The sequence below is a fragment of the Staurois parvus genome, unplaced genomic scaffold (assembly GCF_062004578.1).
Source record: "Staurois parvus isolate SC_StPar_1 unplaced genomic scaffold, SC_StPar_1.0 ptg001060l, whole genome shotgun sequence".
In the NCBI taxonomy this organism is placed as follows: domain Eukaryota; kingdom Metazoa; phylum Chordata; class Amphibia; order Anura; family Ranidae; genus Staurois; species Staurois parvus.
Genome location: NW_028318856.1, coordinates 936,994 through 952,092, shown reverse-complemented (window position 1 = coordinate 952,092; position 15,099 = coordinate 936,994). Strand labels below are relative to the sequence as shown.

At 46.3% G+C, this 15,099-nt stretch overlaps 1 pseudogene; it reads left to right on the top strand.

The window, feature by feature from the left end:
* Nucleotides 1-6,506: 6,506 nt before the first annotated feature.
* LOC149440678 (E3 ubiquitin-protein ligase TRIM21-like) lies at nucleotides 6,507-8,079 on the top strand (annotated as a pseudogene).
* Nucleotides 8,080-15,099: the final 7,020 nt, after the last annotated feature.

Below are 15,099 nucleotides of genomic sequence, written 5' to 3'. Positions count from 1 at the left end.
CACAATGTCCAAATGTCAGGGTCCCCAATTTATGGGGATATGGACGCAGGTGGGAGTTCCTGGCCAACTGACCCTGGGGGGTGTTCCTGTACCTGCCCACAGGATGTTCTGGGTACTGAACTCCCCAAAGTCAATTGGTCCAGGAACGGCCTGAATCACCAAGTCAGGGATTGAATTTCCGACACCAGCGCATCAGTACGATCGCGACAGTACCAATAACCATTCAGCTGTCGCAATCCAGCCAGGGGCGTATCTGCCGTGAGGCAAACAAGGCATCTGCCTTGGGTGGCACTTTTCAGGGGGGCAGCATCGCCCCCAGGCAGAAGGGACCAATGCCGTCACTGCAAAGGGCTGTGCTTGGCCAGGGGGGTGTGCTTGGGCGGGTTCGTGTGTGCTCGGCGGTGAGGATGGGTGAGGAGACAGAGAACCTGTCAGCCATGGAGTCGGCTGGAGAGGGAGACGGGTGGCACATAGAGGACTGTGCATTTCTCGTTTGCTCTATGTGCCTCCCCTATCCATCTCCTGCATGAGGTCAGCTCCTGTATGCTCCCCCATGGCTCCCCCCTCCAGCACTGCAGGGGATCTGTCAGCATATGCAGTCCCCAGTGCTGACAGTCCCCCCCCCCCCCCCACACACAGACAGGAGAGCAGAGAGAAAGCTGCCTCTCTTCCTCCCGCCCTCTCCTCCTCTGTCTGCCCCGCCCACACTTCCAGCCAGCCACGTGTCTTCTTTCCCCTCTCTATCTCACTCCCTTGTTCTCTCTCGCTTCCCTCCTCTCTCTCTCTCTCTCTCTCTCTCTTCCCCCTCTCTCTCTCTCTCTCTCCTCTTCTCTCTCTCCCTCTTCTCTTCCCTCTCTCTCTCTTCCCTCTCTCTCTCTCTCTCTCTCTCCCCCCCCCTCTCTCTCTCCCTCCCTCTCTCTCTCTTCCCTCCCTCTCCTCTCTCTCTCTTCCCTCCCTCTCTCTCTCTCTTCCCTCCCTCTCTCTCTCCTCCCTCCTCTCTCCTCTTCTCTCTCTCTCTTCTCTCTCCCTCTTCTCACCCCCTCTCTCTCTCTCTACCCCCCTCTCTCTCCCTTCTCTCTCTCTATCCCCTCTTCTCTCTCTCTCTCCCCTCCCTCCCTCCCCTCTTCCCTCTTCATCCCTCCCCTCTTCACTCTTCCCTCCCTCCTCCCTCTTCTCTCTCTCTCCTCCTCTCTCCCTCTTCTCTCCTCTCCTTCCTCTTCTCCCCCCCCCCTCTCCCCTCTTCCCCCCATCCCCTCTTCCCCCCTCCCCTCTTCCCCCCTCTCTCTCTCTCCCTCTCTCTCTCTCTCTCTCTCTCTCTCTCCCCCTCTTCTCTCTCTCTCTCTCCCCTCTTCTCCCTCTCTCTCTTCCCTCTTCTCTCCCTCCTCCCTCTCCCTCTCTCTCTCTTCTCTCTCTCTCTCTCCCCCCTCTTCTCCCCCCTCTCCCCCCTCTTCTCTCTCTCTCTCTCTTCCCTCTCCCCCCCTCTCTCTCTTCCCTCTCCCCCCTCTCTCTCTCTTCCCTCTCTCTCTCTCTCTTCCCTCTTCTCTCCCCCCCTCTCTCTCCTCTTCTCTCTCTCTCTCTCTCCTCTTCTCTCTCTCTCTCTCCTCTTCTCTCTCTCTCTCTCCTCTTCTCTCTCTCTTCCCTCTTCTCTTCCCTCTTCTCTCTTCTCTCTCTCTTCCCTCTTCTCTCTCGCTCTTCCCTCTTCTCTCTCTCTCTTCCCTCTTCTCTCTCTCTCTCTCGTCTCTCTCCCCTCTTCTCTCTCTCTCTTCCCTCTGCGCTCTCTCTCGCTCTCTCTCTCTCTCTGCTCTCTCTCTCCCCTCTTCTCTCTCTCTCTCCCCTCTTCTCTCTCTCTCTCTTCCCTCTTCTCTCTCTCTCTCTCTCTCTCTCTTCCCTCTTCTCTCTCTCTCCCCTCTTCTCTCTCTCCTCTCTCTCTCTTCCCTCTTCTCTCTTTCTCTCTTCCCTCTTCTCTCTCCCTCTCCCCCCCCCTCTCTCTTCCCTCTCTCTCCCCCCTCTCTCCCCCCTCTCCCCCCCCTCTTCCCCTCCTCTCTCTCTCTTCCCTCTTCTCTCTCTCTCCACCTCTCTCTCTCTCCTCTCCTCTCTCTCTTCCCTCCTCTCTCTCTCTCTCTTCCATCTCCCCCCCTCTCTCTCTTATATCTCTCTCGCTCTCTTCCCTCTTCTCTCTCTCTCTCCCCCTAGTTTTATTTCTTGGTATTTTTAGTATTTTTTGAGTATTTTAATTTTATTTTTAATGAAATAAAAAATTCTTAGTTATGTAAAAGTAAATATATAAACATGTTCCCATGTATCTCACATCTTGCAGTGAATTCTTTCCATCGAATTGTAGTATGAAATTTACATTGTCATCTCGTTTTCAACCACAAGATGTCCTCTTTTATCAATCTGAACTTGTTCTATATAATTATTGGCCTCTAGATGTCATCCTAATATAACTTTATATGAAAATTGTGGAATATATATTCTATTTTTACAATTTAGACTTTGGAGAAAATAATAAAGTCACGTGGTGAAAGCTGAGTTTCAGGTATGGCTTTTTTTTTGCATAGTTACATTGGTCCAGGTTGGACTATATATGGAGGAACTCTGTGGATGCTGGTAAACACTGTAGTAGTCATCGCTACTACAGTGATTGCTGCTAGCGTCCAGGTCCCTTGCTCTGCTGCCCACTGAACACAGGAGGTTGCTCACTTGGCACAGGCACCATTCAGAGAACACTTTACATTTTATTAATGAATATGACGCATTCTCTGATTGGATGATATGGATGTTGTAATGGAACCGACCCAGACTGCGCTTGGGTACTTCCGTTAGAATACCGCTTCCCCGTCCGAACACCGACAACAGACACCACAGCCGACCATACAAGACTACACGACACCAATCTTGAAGTAAATCAGGAAGTAGACTACTTTATTTGAACACAGATACAAGATACATACACTCAGGGGACAACCCCCCACCCATCTCCTACACATGTCTACAGAGACAAAGTCCCCCCAATATTAGGACAGATCACCCTGCACCCCTAACAGGCACAGGGTGATTTACACATAAGAGGGATATGGGGAGCTGAGACAGGGGTCTCCCCACCTCTCCAAAGTGAGCTGGGTTCCATAGGCCCCCCACCCAAAGTGACTCTCATCACAGAGGTTATAACATCACTGCCTTGCTTCTTCACCTTGTCCAATCAGAGGACACTTTGCAATCATTGAGGTAATGCAAAGTGTTCTCTGATTGGCATCTGTACCAAGCAAGTGACCTCCTGTGTTCTGTAGGCAGTAGGGTATCCGCTCAGCACAGGACTCGAAGCTAATGGAGATCCCTGTAGTAGTAGAAATTGTCCAGGTGTGGCACATACATGCTTACATTTCTCCAAGCTGGACCAACGTAACCATACAAACATCCATACCCATCCCTCAGCTTCAAAATAAAGATCCTTATCCTTGTGTTAAGGAGTTCTGATCTAACCCAAATGCCTCGGATGGGGAGGGATCCACTGCTGGAATGAATACCATTCTATACCATTCTATCTCGTCTGTGTCCAGAACACACAGAGGTCGGATCTCCTCCATTATTTGGTCTTGTAGCAGGGTCTGGCAGGGATCCTGAAAAAGTCCTGTTGGGGATTTCCACATCTCCCGGCTCCTTTCTTCCACCTCTCCAGTCCTCTGATCCTCTGTCCACTTCAGGTTTTGCTCCTCCCCTTTTAATCCAATTTTGACTCACCTGGACCCAGTCTGAGCTGTGCATCCCATGGAGCAGACAGGTCTGGTCTGCTGGTGATAAAGGTTGGTGAGACCTGCAGAGCTGTGTATGGGGAGGCTGACAAGGAGCAGGCTGGGGCTGCTGTTAGGTGGGATTGATGTGTAGTAAGAGCCGAGACATAGCTAAGGTTTGTTGAAGCTGAATTTGTTTGTCAAGACATTCCTGGACTGGTATCTGTGAAACAAAGGTTGCTCACCCCAGGGAGAATTTGGACTCTTTCACACTGGTGACCAGAGGGGCTGGTACTAACTAGTGGCTGAGCTGTGGTTTTATTGCCCCCAGGCTGCCAGTGGTAAAGTTAGATGTTCTTTCACCCGGGGTAGACTTAGTTCAAACCCCAAAGAGGATGGTGTCAGTGTTCTTTTTTTTTTATTATTATTATTTTCATTTTTAAATCATTATTTTTTTTTTACAATATTATTCTAGTGCATCAATGTCCCCCCTTACATTAGTTTCCCCCATTACCTGAGAATCCTCCCTGACATTAAAGTCCTTCCTATCATCAGAGTCCTGCCTTACATCAGTGTGCCTCCTCATATCAATACCATACCTTACATTAGTATCCTTCCTTCCATCAGTGCACCCCACCTTACATCATTGTCCCATCTTACATCTGTGCCCCTCCCTTACTTCAGAGCCCTACTTACAACACATCAGAGTCCTTCCTTACATCAGTGTGTCCCCTTATATTAGAGCGCCCTCTTACATCAGTTCCCCCCCTACATCAGTGTCCCTCTTTACAAATGTGCCTTCCTTACATAAGAACTTCCATTTACAGTACATCAGTGTCCCCTCTTACACCAATGCCCCTTTACATCAGTTTGCCCTCTTGCATCAGAGCCCCTCCTGACACCACTCCCCCCCCCCCCCCCCTTTATATCAATGTCCCTTCTTACATGAATTCCCCCTTATGATAGTGCCTCCCCTGCGTCAAGAAAACCCCCCTTTATATCAATCACCCCCCTTACATCAGTGTCCCCCATTACATCAAAGGCCCTCTCACATAATTTCCCCCTTTATATCAGAGCCCCTCATATCAATTCCCCCCTTTATATCCGTGTTCTCTCTTACACCAATTCCCCCTTATGATAATGCCTCCCTTGCATCAGAGAACCCCCCTTTATATCAATCACCCCCCCTTACATCAGTGTCCCCCATTACTTCAAAGCCCCCCTCACATAATTTCCCCCTTTTTGTATCAGTATCCCCTCTTATGTCAATCCCTCCCTTTATAACCATGTTCCCTCTTACATCAATTAACCATCTTGCATCCGTATCCCCCCTTACATCAGTGTTCCCTTATAATAATGCCTTTCTTGCATCAGAGCTTCCCCTTTACATCAGTTCCCCCCTAAATAAGCATCCCCCCTTTACATCAAAGTACCCCCTTGCATCTGTGTGCCCCCTATCATAACCAGCATGGTTGTAGCAGCACAGAAGGAGCTCAGAGGCAGTGTTCTGTCTCTCCAATCTAAGCATTGAAAGTGTGATCTCTGTAACTTACAGTTGTGATGAGATAGCAATAACTCCAATCTTAGTTGAATAACACAGGCAGTGACTCAATCCAGAAGACATCTTGTAGATCTTGTGAAGTTTATTCCATAAACCTGAGAGAATCTTACAACAATGGACATTCGATAGGTCAAAAGATCATAATGTTTCCTGCTCCCTGACATGAGGCTAGAGCTGCAATGCATTACTGGGAAGGGGGTTGGGCTATCTATACAGCATTAACTAAACCAAAGGAAAGGGAGGAGCATAAAAAAATATAGAAACACTTAAAGGCATATGACAGTCATGTGAAACATGACAGGCAGAGCAAGTGTAAATGGGGAAGTTCTGTCCCCTGTGAGCTGGGGTGGGGGGTGGACCAAATAAGTGATGCCAATTGGTAATTAGGACCCCAGCTTTCAGTAACCAAGGGCTGGGTGAGAGGTGTGCAGGGCTTTAGAGCCCTCTCTCTGGCAGTGCACTGACAGGAAGGAGGAGGAGAGCGAGCACGGCCTGCACCTTCTCCCATCTCTCTCCTCCTCACAATCAGCACTGAGCTGACAGGAGTAGCGATGCTACTCTCACTACTCCTGTCAGCATTGGTGCCCTTCTCAATGTGGAGTCTGGGACACATGTCCCCCACAGTTTTGGACATGCTGGCTGCCCACCAGCATCTTAACATTTATAGCCTAAAGGATCTGTACACATGCTGTGGCAGTGGCATTTCTATCTCTTCAGATTTTGAAAAGATGGCACCACTTGTCGAACTCACTGATTGAGATCAATGGGGCTGCAGTGCAAAACGCATGGTTTGCAGTTGCAGTTCGGTCGTGCAATGTAAAAGTGCATCAGTAGCACTTCTTGAACATTTGTAGCTGCTGCTATACTTCCCATTTAAAAGTGATCCATCACAAATCACTTTTCAGATGTCAGTAAGCATTACCACTGATCTGAAAAAGCCCTTCTACCCACTACCAATCCCCAGCTCATAATCTATATTTTTTATCACAACCACAAAAAAATTGATGGTACAATATTTTTGCTACAAACTATTTAAAACTTAACCATGAGCCATAGATAAGTGGCCTTTCTCTGTAAATTGTTTTGGAAGTCTTGGTAACATACAATAAGTAAAATCATTTGCTTTGGGTTCTCTGTAGGGATTAACTTGTGAAGCCTCCATTCCCTTTATGAAAACAGATTTTTAATTTTGTTTCCGCTTCCTTTTTCCCAGAATGGCGTCGTCTGCCCTAGGAGATGAGCTGAGCTCCTCCATCTGCCTGAACCTTTATACGGAACCGGAGCCACTGAGATGTGGTCACAACTTCTGCCGAGATTGCATTGTGACTGCTCTGGATACACAGGAGGGGTCTGGAGTTTATTCCTGTCCAGATTGCAGAGAGGAGTATATAGGATGTCCTTCTTTGAAGAAGAAAATGAGGCTGTGTAACATTGTAGACAACTTCAAATCTACACAACAAAAGGAGGAGAAAAGTGAGATCCTCTGTATGTACTGTGTGGATTCTCCAGCGGGAGCTGTCAAGACTTGTCTGCATTGTGAGACGTCTATGTGTGATAAACACCTGACAGCCCACAACAAGACAGTGGACCATATGCTGATAGAACCCACCTCGTCCTTCGGTAAAAGAAAATGCTCCATCCACAAGGAGCTTCTAAAGTATTACTGCTCCAAGGATGCCCTCTGCCTATGTGTGTCCTGCTGTCTGGTGGGGAAACATGAAGGACACGATGTGCAACCTCTAGAGGAGGCTTTGAAGAAGAAGAAGGAGAAACTGAGACATGTTCTAGAAAAGATGACTATGAAGAGAGAGGCAACTGAGCAGAAAATTCTAAATCTACAGAATCAAAATAGAAAAGTACAAGAAAAAGCCGACGATGAGAAGAAGAGAGTCTCTGCCCTGTTTTGAGGATATCAGGAGACAGCTGGAGCTCCGGGAACAGAGAGTCCTGAGTGAGATCACCAGGCAGGTAGAGGAGGTCTCATTATCTGCCACTGATCTCATCAAACAGATGGAGATGCAGAAGGATGAGTTGTCCAGGAAAATCAATCACGTCGAGAAGTTGTGTAACATGACCGACCCAACAACTGTCCTACAAGATCGGGAATTGGACACAGGAGACCAGAATGTGGAGGAATCTTCTGTTTTTGATCTGGATGTTTTTATCATCTCTCTTCTGTTACACAGATCTATAATTGATCTTCTCTCTAATATGCAATTAAAAACCAATCCCGATATACAGGATGCAACCAATCTGCTGTTGGATGAAAAAACGGCCAATAGATTTGTGGTTATGTCCAATGACTTGAGAATAGCATCCCACTCTGAAATACCAATGATTAGACCAAAACTACCACAGAGATTTACACTGTACAGTCAGGTGATGAGTAGGGGGAGTTTTTCCCATGGGAGACATTACTGGGAAGTGGAGGTTGGTGACTGTGGGGATTGGGATGTGGGGGTTGGCTATCCCAGTATAAAGAGAGCTGGAGGTGTGTCTGGTATGGGGTGTAATAACAAGTCCTGGAGTTTTGGCATAACTGAGAAGAAATATTCATGTAAACATTACTCCAAATTACAGGAGTTACACCCGGAGTCTCCTGTGCAGAGATTGGGATTATATCTGGATTATGAAGGTGGCCGTCTGTCCTTCTACCAGCTGAATGATCTCATCAGACACCTCCACACCTTCAGCACCACCTTCACCAAACCCCTCCATGCCGCCTTCTATCTGAGTAAGGGAGCCTGGGTAAAGCTCCTATCTCCGGTGTTTTCTGTAAAACCATAATTTGCAACATCATTTTTGCTTTTCTAAAGTTGTCATCAATGCAAAAAATAAAAAAAGTGAAATTGTCTTGGACATAGTTACAGCTAGGTCAGGTAAAGGGAGTACTAAGGATAGAAGATAATAGGTGACACTCGTGCGTTGCTTTATAGTAACAAACGATAACGGCGCTAAGTGATCAAATCAAAAACGGGGATTGCTGCAACCACTCACCAAGTGTACTCAAACTCCAAAAAAATTATAGATTTGTGAACTCTATGCACACCGGGCGCTTTAATAACGCTGGTAGCATTAGCTGTGTAAAGGCGCGTTAAAAATGAGGGTTTTTGTTTTAGCATTTAGCCATGTTTTTTAGCTTTTTTTTTTTTTTGCACAAAAAAATAAAATTTTGCTTAAAAAAAATGCCCAAAATTGACAGTTTGCTGCATTTTACCATGTTTTTTTCAGTGTAAGAGCCTTTTTACAGCTAAAAAATCTCCTCTAGAAACCCACTAGTTCTGGAGTTTTTCCAGTCAAAAAACATTGATTACAGTCTGTGTCTATGGAAACAGGAGAACACGCTGGAGGTTTATTGGCTGTAGAAAAAATGTTAAAAGCCAAAAACAGCCGCTGTAAAAACGTCCCGTGTGTAGGAGGACTTAACCTCCCTAGTGGTCTGATTATGTCCAAATTTCTGTGCTCAAAGCGGTATATTTTTTTGCATGGAAATATGTTTTTTTCTTTTTTTTATTGTAGGTCTGTAATTTTTAGGAATAACTCACTGAAATCTGTCTGAACAAGAATCTAGTAAACATCCCGGGTATGATAAAATTTGAAACACGAAATCATAAATTATAATTTAATAAATAATCCTAAAAAATAATATAATAATAAACAAAAACACTGAAATTTGAAATATAGCGCCAAGTTCGCACATCATTGAGCTCAGTCGCAGAATCGTTTTCAGTGTCTGATGAAGAATTTCCCCCACGAATCATCACTCAATTCTGCAAGTGGTTCTGATTTACTATCGCTGTTCTCTAGCCGGTCTAAAACCGCTTTTGACCTAAAGGGACGCTTTTTGGACGCCATGGACGTTTCTCAGTTTCCAGGCAGAAAGAACAGTCAAAATGTAGGCAGGGCGCCGGACAAAGCACTCGGGACAAAATGTATGTGAAATGGTTTATACAGTAATGTTATACTATGTGATTTTAGTGTATTTAGTGAATGTCACTTTTTGCCATTTTGAAATTTCCCGCCGTTTCGTCCCCCGTACGTCCCGATGTCGCAGGGGACGGAACCCAGATAACAGATGCCGGTATGGGCCGGAGGAGATGGCTGGGGACACTGCAGGGGGGACATCGCGGGAGCGCAGTTCAAGGTAAGTGATCAAGGGATCCCGGAGCAACGCCGCATGGTATTCCCGAGCGTAGCTCAGGGTTACCGCTTGTGGAGCTGAAACTTTACCCCGAGCTACACTCAGGAATACCGCCAGGGAGGTTACTGCGGTGTGCTAACTCCTCAGAAATCATAAAAAAACATAAGTCCACAAATAGTCTGTGAGAAATAGTGATCCAGTCCCAATTTAAATGTCCTGATAAGGTGTTTTTTAACCCCTTCACGCCTAAGGATAAAACAAATGTGAACGCCTAAGCCCAATTTTGCAACTTTGACACGTGTTAGCAAAACCGGACATATCATCACAACTACTTTGTACAGCGTGAGTATGGCGGCACGCACACGCACCCTCTAGGGTGGCCACGTCATCCCTTTAAACCCGAACACATATTAATGACACGGGTTCTGGGACTGAACGAATGCAGATATGGCACTAAGTTCTGGGAGGGTATCATATGATGTCCTCCCAGAACGCGCCCTCTCGCGCGCCCCCGGCATTCTCCGTGTCCTACGGACACAGCTGATCACGCGATGTGGTAAAAGGATAATTACAGTGGTCTTTTACCACGTGATCAGCCGTGTCCAATGACACACTGATCACCGGGAAATGCGGTTGCCGGTTATTGGCTGCATTTTCCTCGCGCTCGGGAACAGCATTGATGATCAGTGCCGCCCACTTGTGCCCATCAGTGCCATCCACTTGTGCCCAGCTGTGCCACCCATCATTGCTCAGCAGTGCTGCCAGTCAGTGCCACCCATCAATGCCTATCATTGTTGCATATCAGTGCTCATCAGTCCACCTCATCAGTGGTGCCTATCAGTGCTGCCTATCAGTGCAGTCTCATCAATGCCCAACAGTGAAGGACAAAAATTACCTGTTTGCAAAATTTTATAATTTAAAAAGAAACTTTTTTTTTCAATATTTAGCTCTTTTTTTGTTTATAGTGCAAAAAATAAAACACCCAGTGGAGAGTAAATACCACCAAAAGAAAGCTCTATTTGTATGAAAAAATTATAAAAATTTATATGGGTGCAGTGCTGCATGACCGTGCATTTGTCATTCAAAGTGTGACAGCGCTGAAAGCTGAAAATTGGCCTGGGGAGGAAGGGGGTATAATTGCCCAGTAGGCAAGGGGTTAATTAGCCACAGAATATGTCATTAATATGTCTTTGGGGTTTAAAGGGATGAAGTGGCAATACTAGTGCCCTCTACCCAGAAGTGCAAAATCACATTTATATGTGATTTTGCACAGCGGGGCTGCCCTGTAACAGTATATCTACTATAGGGCGGTCCTTAACCCCTTCATGCCTAAGGGTAAAACAAATCTTAAAGCCTAAGTAAAATTTGACAAATTTGACCTGTGTTCGTAAAACCGCACATATCATCACAACTACTCTGTGTATTCAGGTGGATTGTACCGCGGCTTTTTTTTTCAGGACAAATGGGCCTTTCATTTGGTGGTAAATGGTAATGAATATCTCCTGCTTTTTTTTTCTTTATTATTAGCAAAGGAAAACTGGCTCAAAATAGTACAAAAATCTTTTTTTTAATTTATCTGTGCGTTTCTTGTTACTACCATAATCGACCACCAAAGGACGACCCAAAATAAATTCTCCAGCTCCTGATGATCACAGCGATACCATGTATGTGTAGGTTATTTGTTGTTTGTACCCGTAGTACAGCCCAGAAATAATAGTGCGCATTTTGTTTTTCCTAAAACACACTGACACTGATACCAATTAAAAAAAAAAAAAAAATCCTGACCTTTGACCTTGACCCAAACACTAACCCTGGCACTGAACTAGATCAAACCTTGATCTAGGTACTCCCTGCTGACAGTTGATTGTAAACATAATATTGCTGGCAATTAAATATTCAGGAAAAAAACACTGTGGGGTCCCCCCCCCCAATTCATACCAGACCCTTTGGCTCTGGTATGGATTTTTAGGGGAACCCTTTGCCAAAATGAAAAAAAAAAAAAAACAGCGTGGGGCTCCTAATATCCATGCAAGGCCCTTGTCTGAGCATGCAGCCTGGAGGTCAGGAAAAAGGGGATGAGAAAGCACCCCCCCACCTAGGCCACATGCCCCGAAGCAACTTGTGTCCATGCTGATGAGGACAAGCGCCTCTTCCCCACAACCCTGGCTGGTGGTTGTGGGGGTGCAGAGGGGGTGACCTATCATAATCTGGAAGACCCCTTTGACAAGGTGGCCCCCAGCTTCCACCCCTCCATGTGAATTAGTATGGGGTCCATGCTACAGATGCGGTGGTTGATGATGTCATAAGGTGACATCATCAAGTGGCCCCACCCCTTAGTTTATTTAGGGGCTGTCTGGCGGTGGGAGCCAGCATCAGGTGCAGAGCTCTTCTTTTTTTTTTTTTTTTTCCGACCACGGCATGTTTAGTATGTACCCATACACCTTCACATGGGGGGGCAGGATCTGAGGGTCCCCTTGATGCAGAAGGCTTCCAGATTCTGATAAGGCACCCCCACAACCATCAACATGGACAACGTGCTTTAAGGGGACACCCTACCTGCCCCAAAGCACCCCTCCCTCCCATGTTGAGGGCCTGTGGCCTGGTATGGTTCAGGCTGCATGCTTGGATAAGGGTCTTGTATGGATTTAGGGGTAGGACCCCTCTCCGTTTTTTTTTTTTGTTATTTTTTAAATTTTGGTGTGGGATTCCCGTTAAAATTTAGACCGTGGGGGGGCACGCTGTGTTTTCCCTGAATTTTTAATTGCCAGCAGTTGTTTTGTTTTCATTCCGCTGTCAGCAGGGAATGTTAAGCTGGTTGTTAAGGACGTGGTGGCTGCCTGCTCCTTAACAACCAGCTTAAAGTCACACTAAACACAACATGCATCTAAAACACAACACTTTACTGCATTTAGGTGCAGTTCCGTTAAAGTCTATTACATGCAGAACACAGTCTGCTGAAGAACAAAAAGTGGCTGACCCTTTGAAAAATCCACAGCTCAAAATGAACAGTGAAAGATGTGAACTAGATTCATAGGAAACCATGTTAGAGGGACAGTAGTGCATTTCTGTAAACGCACTAAAATGGAAAGTGTGAATCTAAGGTAAGGCTTCATTTATACCAGTGGTTCTCAAGCTTCCTAATGCCGCGACCCTTTAACACAGTTCCTCATGTTGTGGTGACCCCCAACCATAAAATTATTTACCCTGTAATTATAATTCATGAGTGTCGTTTTACCTCCAAAACTGCTGCTTTCACCACAGCAGCTGCTCTTTACACATCGGAAATGTGTTTTCTGATGGTCAGGGGACCCCTGTGAAAGGGTTGTTCGACCCCCAAAGGGGTCGCGACCCCCAGGTTGAGAACCACTGATTTATACTGTCATGAAGGCTCCCAGTCACAACATATGAAACTGTCCAGTGAGAAGAGCGCAGTACGGTCTCCAAACCCTTCAAACAAAGGGCCAGTTTAATGTCCTTCAGACTTTAGGGGGGGTCGAATTGTGGGCAGAGGAGTAGAAAATGTCCCGGGCCCAACATCAGTGAAAACAAACATGGCCTCAGGGTTGGTGGTCAGTAGGATGAGGAATAGTGCCCCATCATTGGTGTCAGTCAGAGGAATAGTGCCCCATCATTGGTGTCAGTCAGAGGAATAGTGCCCCATCATTGGTGTCAGTCAGAGGAATAGTGCCCCATCATTGGTGTCAGTCAGAGGAATAGTACCCCATCATTGGTATCAGTGAAAGGAATAGTGCCTCATCATTGGTGTCAGTGAGAGGAATAGTGCCCCATCATTGGTGTCAGTGGGAGGAATCGTGCCCCATCATCGGTGTCAGTGAAAGGAATAGTGCCTCATCATCGGTGTCAGTGAGAGGAATAGTGCGCCATCATCGGTGTCAGTGTGAGGAATAGTGCCCCATCATTAGTGTAAGTGGGAGGAATAGTGCCCCATCATTGGTGTCGGTGAGGGGAATAGTGCCCCATCATTGGTGTCGGTGAGGGGAATAGTGCCCCATCATTGGTGTCGGTGAGGGGAATAGTGCCCCATCATTGGTGTCGGTGAGAGGAATGTTGCCCCATCATTGGTGTTAGTCAGAGGAATAGTGCCCCATCATTGGTGTCAGTGGAAGGAATAGTGCCCCATCATTGGTGTCAGTGGAAGGAATAGTTCCCCGTCATTAGTGTTAGTTGCAGGAATTATGCCCCACTGTTTGTGTCAGTTGGAAGAAGAGTGCCTTATATCACTGGGAGGTAATAAAGATGAAGGCTAGCAAAGGTCCACATCTGGCCCTCGGATTGCAGTTTGGAAACCACTGGCTTAAGGTATTGACACAACAAATGGTTCTGCAGAAGTAAGAAATGTACTTCAAAATGGATGAACAGTAGAAGACGTACAATAATTGGTATAAAGCAGTGGTCTCCAAACTGCGGCCCGGGGTCGGATGTGGCCCTTTGCTTGCCTTTATCTGGCCCTTGGTGCACTATTCCACCAACTGTTATCAATGATTGAGCACCATTCCCCTTACTGACACCATCAATGGGGCACTATTCTTCTTACTGATATCATCAATGGATCACTATTCTTGTCAATCATATCAACAACGGGGCACTATTCCGCCCATTAAACCAATGATGGGGCACTGATGCCGGGGCATTTTCTGCTTCCACTGGCCACAGTCTTGCCCCCCTAAAGCCAGAAGGACAGTAAATAAGCCCTTTTCTTAGAAAGTTTGGAGACCCCTGCTATAAAGCACAATCCCATCTCAACACTGTACCAGGCAATACTAACTAGAGGAAGTACAACAGTTCAGCAGTCAATATGTATTACTCCATTTCTTGTGCTGACCATCACGTTGGGGGCCCAACTCTTATGTCAAAGCACCCCCCCCCGTTACTGTCCCTTCAAGAACTGACGCAGGCACTGACACTGGTCCCTTGAAGCACTGGTAATGTCACTAGATCTGTGATACTTACAGGCAACACAGTCCCTCCTGTCAAAGGGTAATGTAGATTTGGTGTGTGGCTTCTCATCAACTTCTGTGTTATGGCTCAAGTACACTGTGTCTGTATATTCCTTCCCTCCTGATCAGGCAGCGGGCTCCACCGGCGTCCATAGCTCTCTGCAATGCAAGAACCCAGAAGAGACAGTTGGCTCCTGATGATGTACCAAAGGAAGATGGTGGGACCCGGGGTACATCAGAAAACACTGGATTCTCTGGGATTGCTTATCTCTTATGACTAAGTCCCGGATATGACGAAACGCGTCAAGTGGAAGTGACGTCAAACGCAAGAAGCAGGAACCGGAAGTGTCACAGCGGCCATATTTGTTGGGGGAATCACTGTACACCTCATGTGGGAACTGCCTGATAATCCCCAGAAAGTGGGGTTTTGTTCCAAATCACATTTTTAATCAACTTTAAATGTAAGCAGATTCATTAAAATGGTACTATCTTGAATATATACGGAGTCACATCATGGTTAATTTCCATTACATTGGAGCCTGGTAAATCTGTGATCAAGGCTTGTGATTGAGGATGGTATTACAGTATTACTCTAGTAACAAGTGAAGGAGGAGAGGAGGAGAAAGTTCCTTTGGAGGATTTCTACAAGTTGTATTATAAAGGCGCTGGTTTTCCTACTGTTGGTAAGGGTATATTTGCCTTACTCAC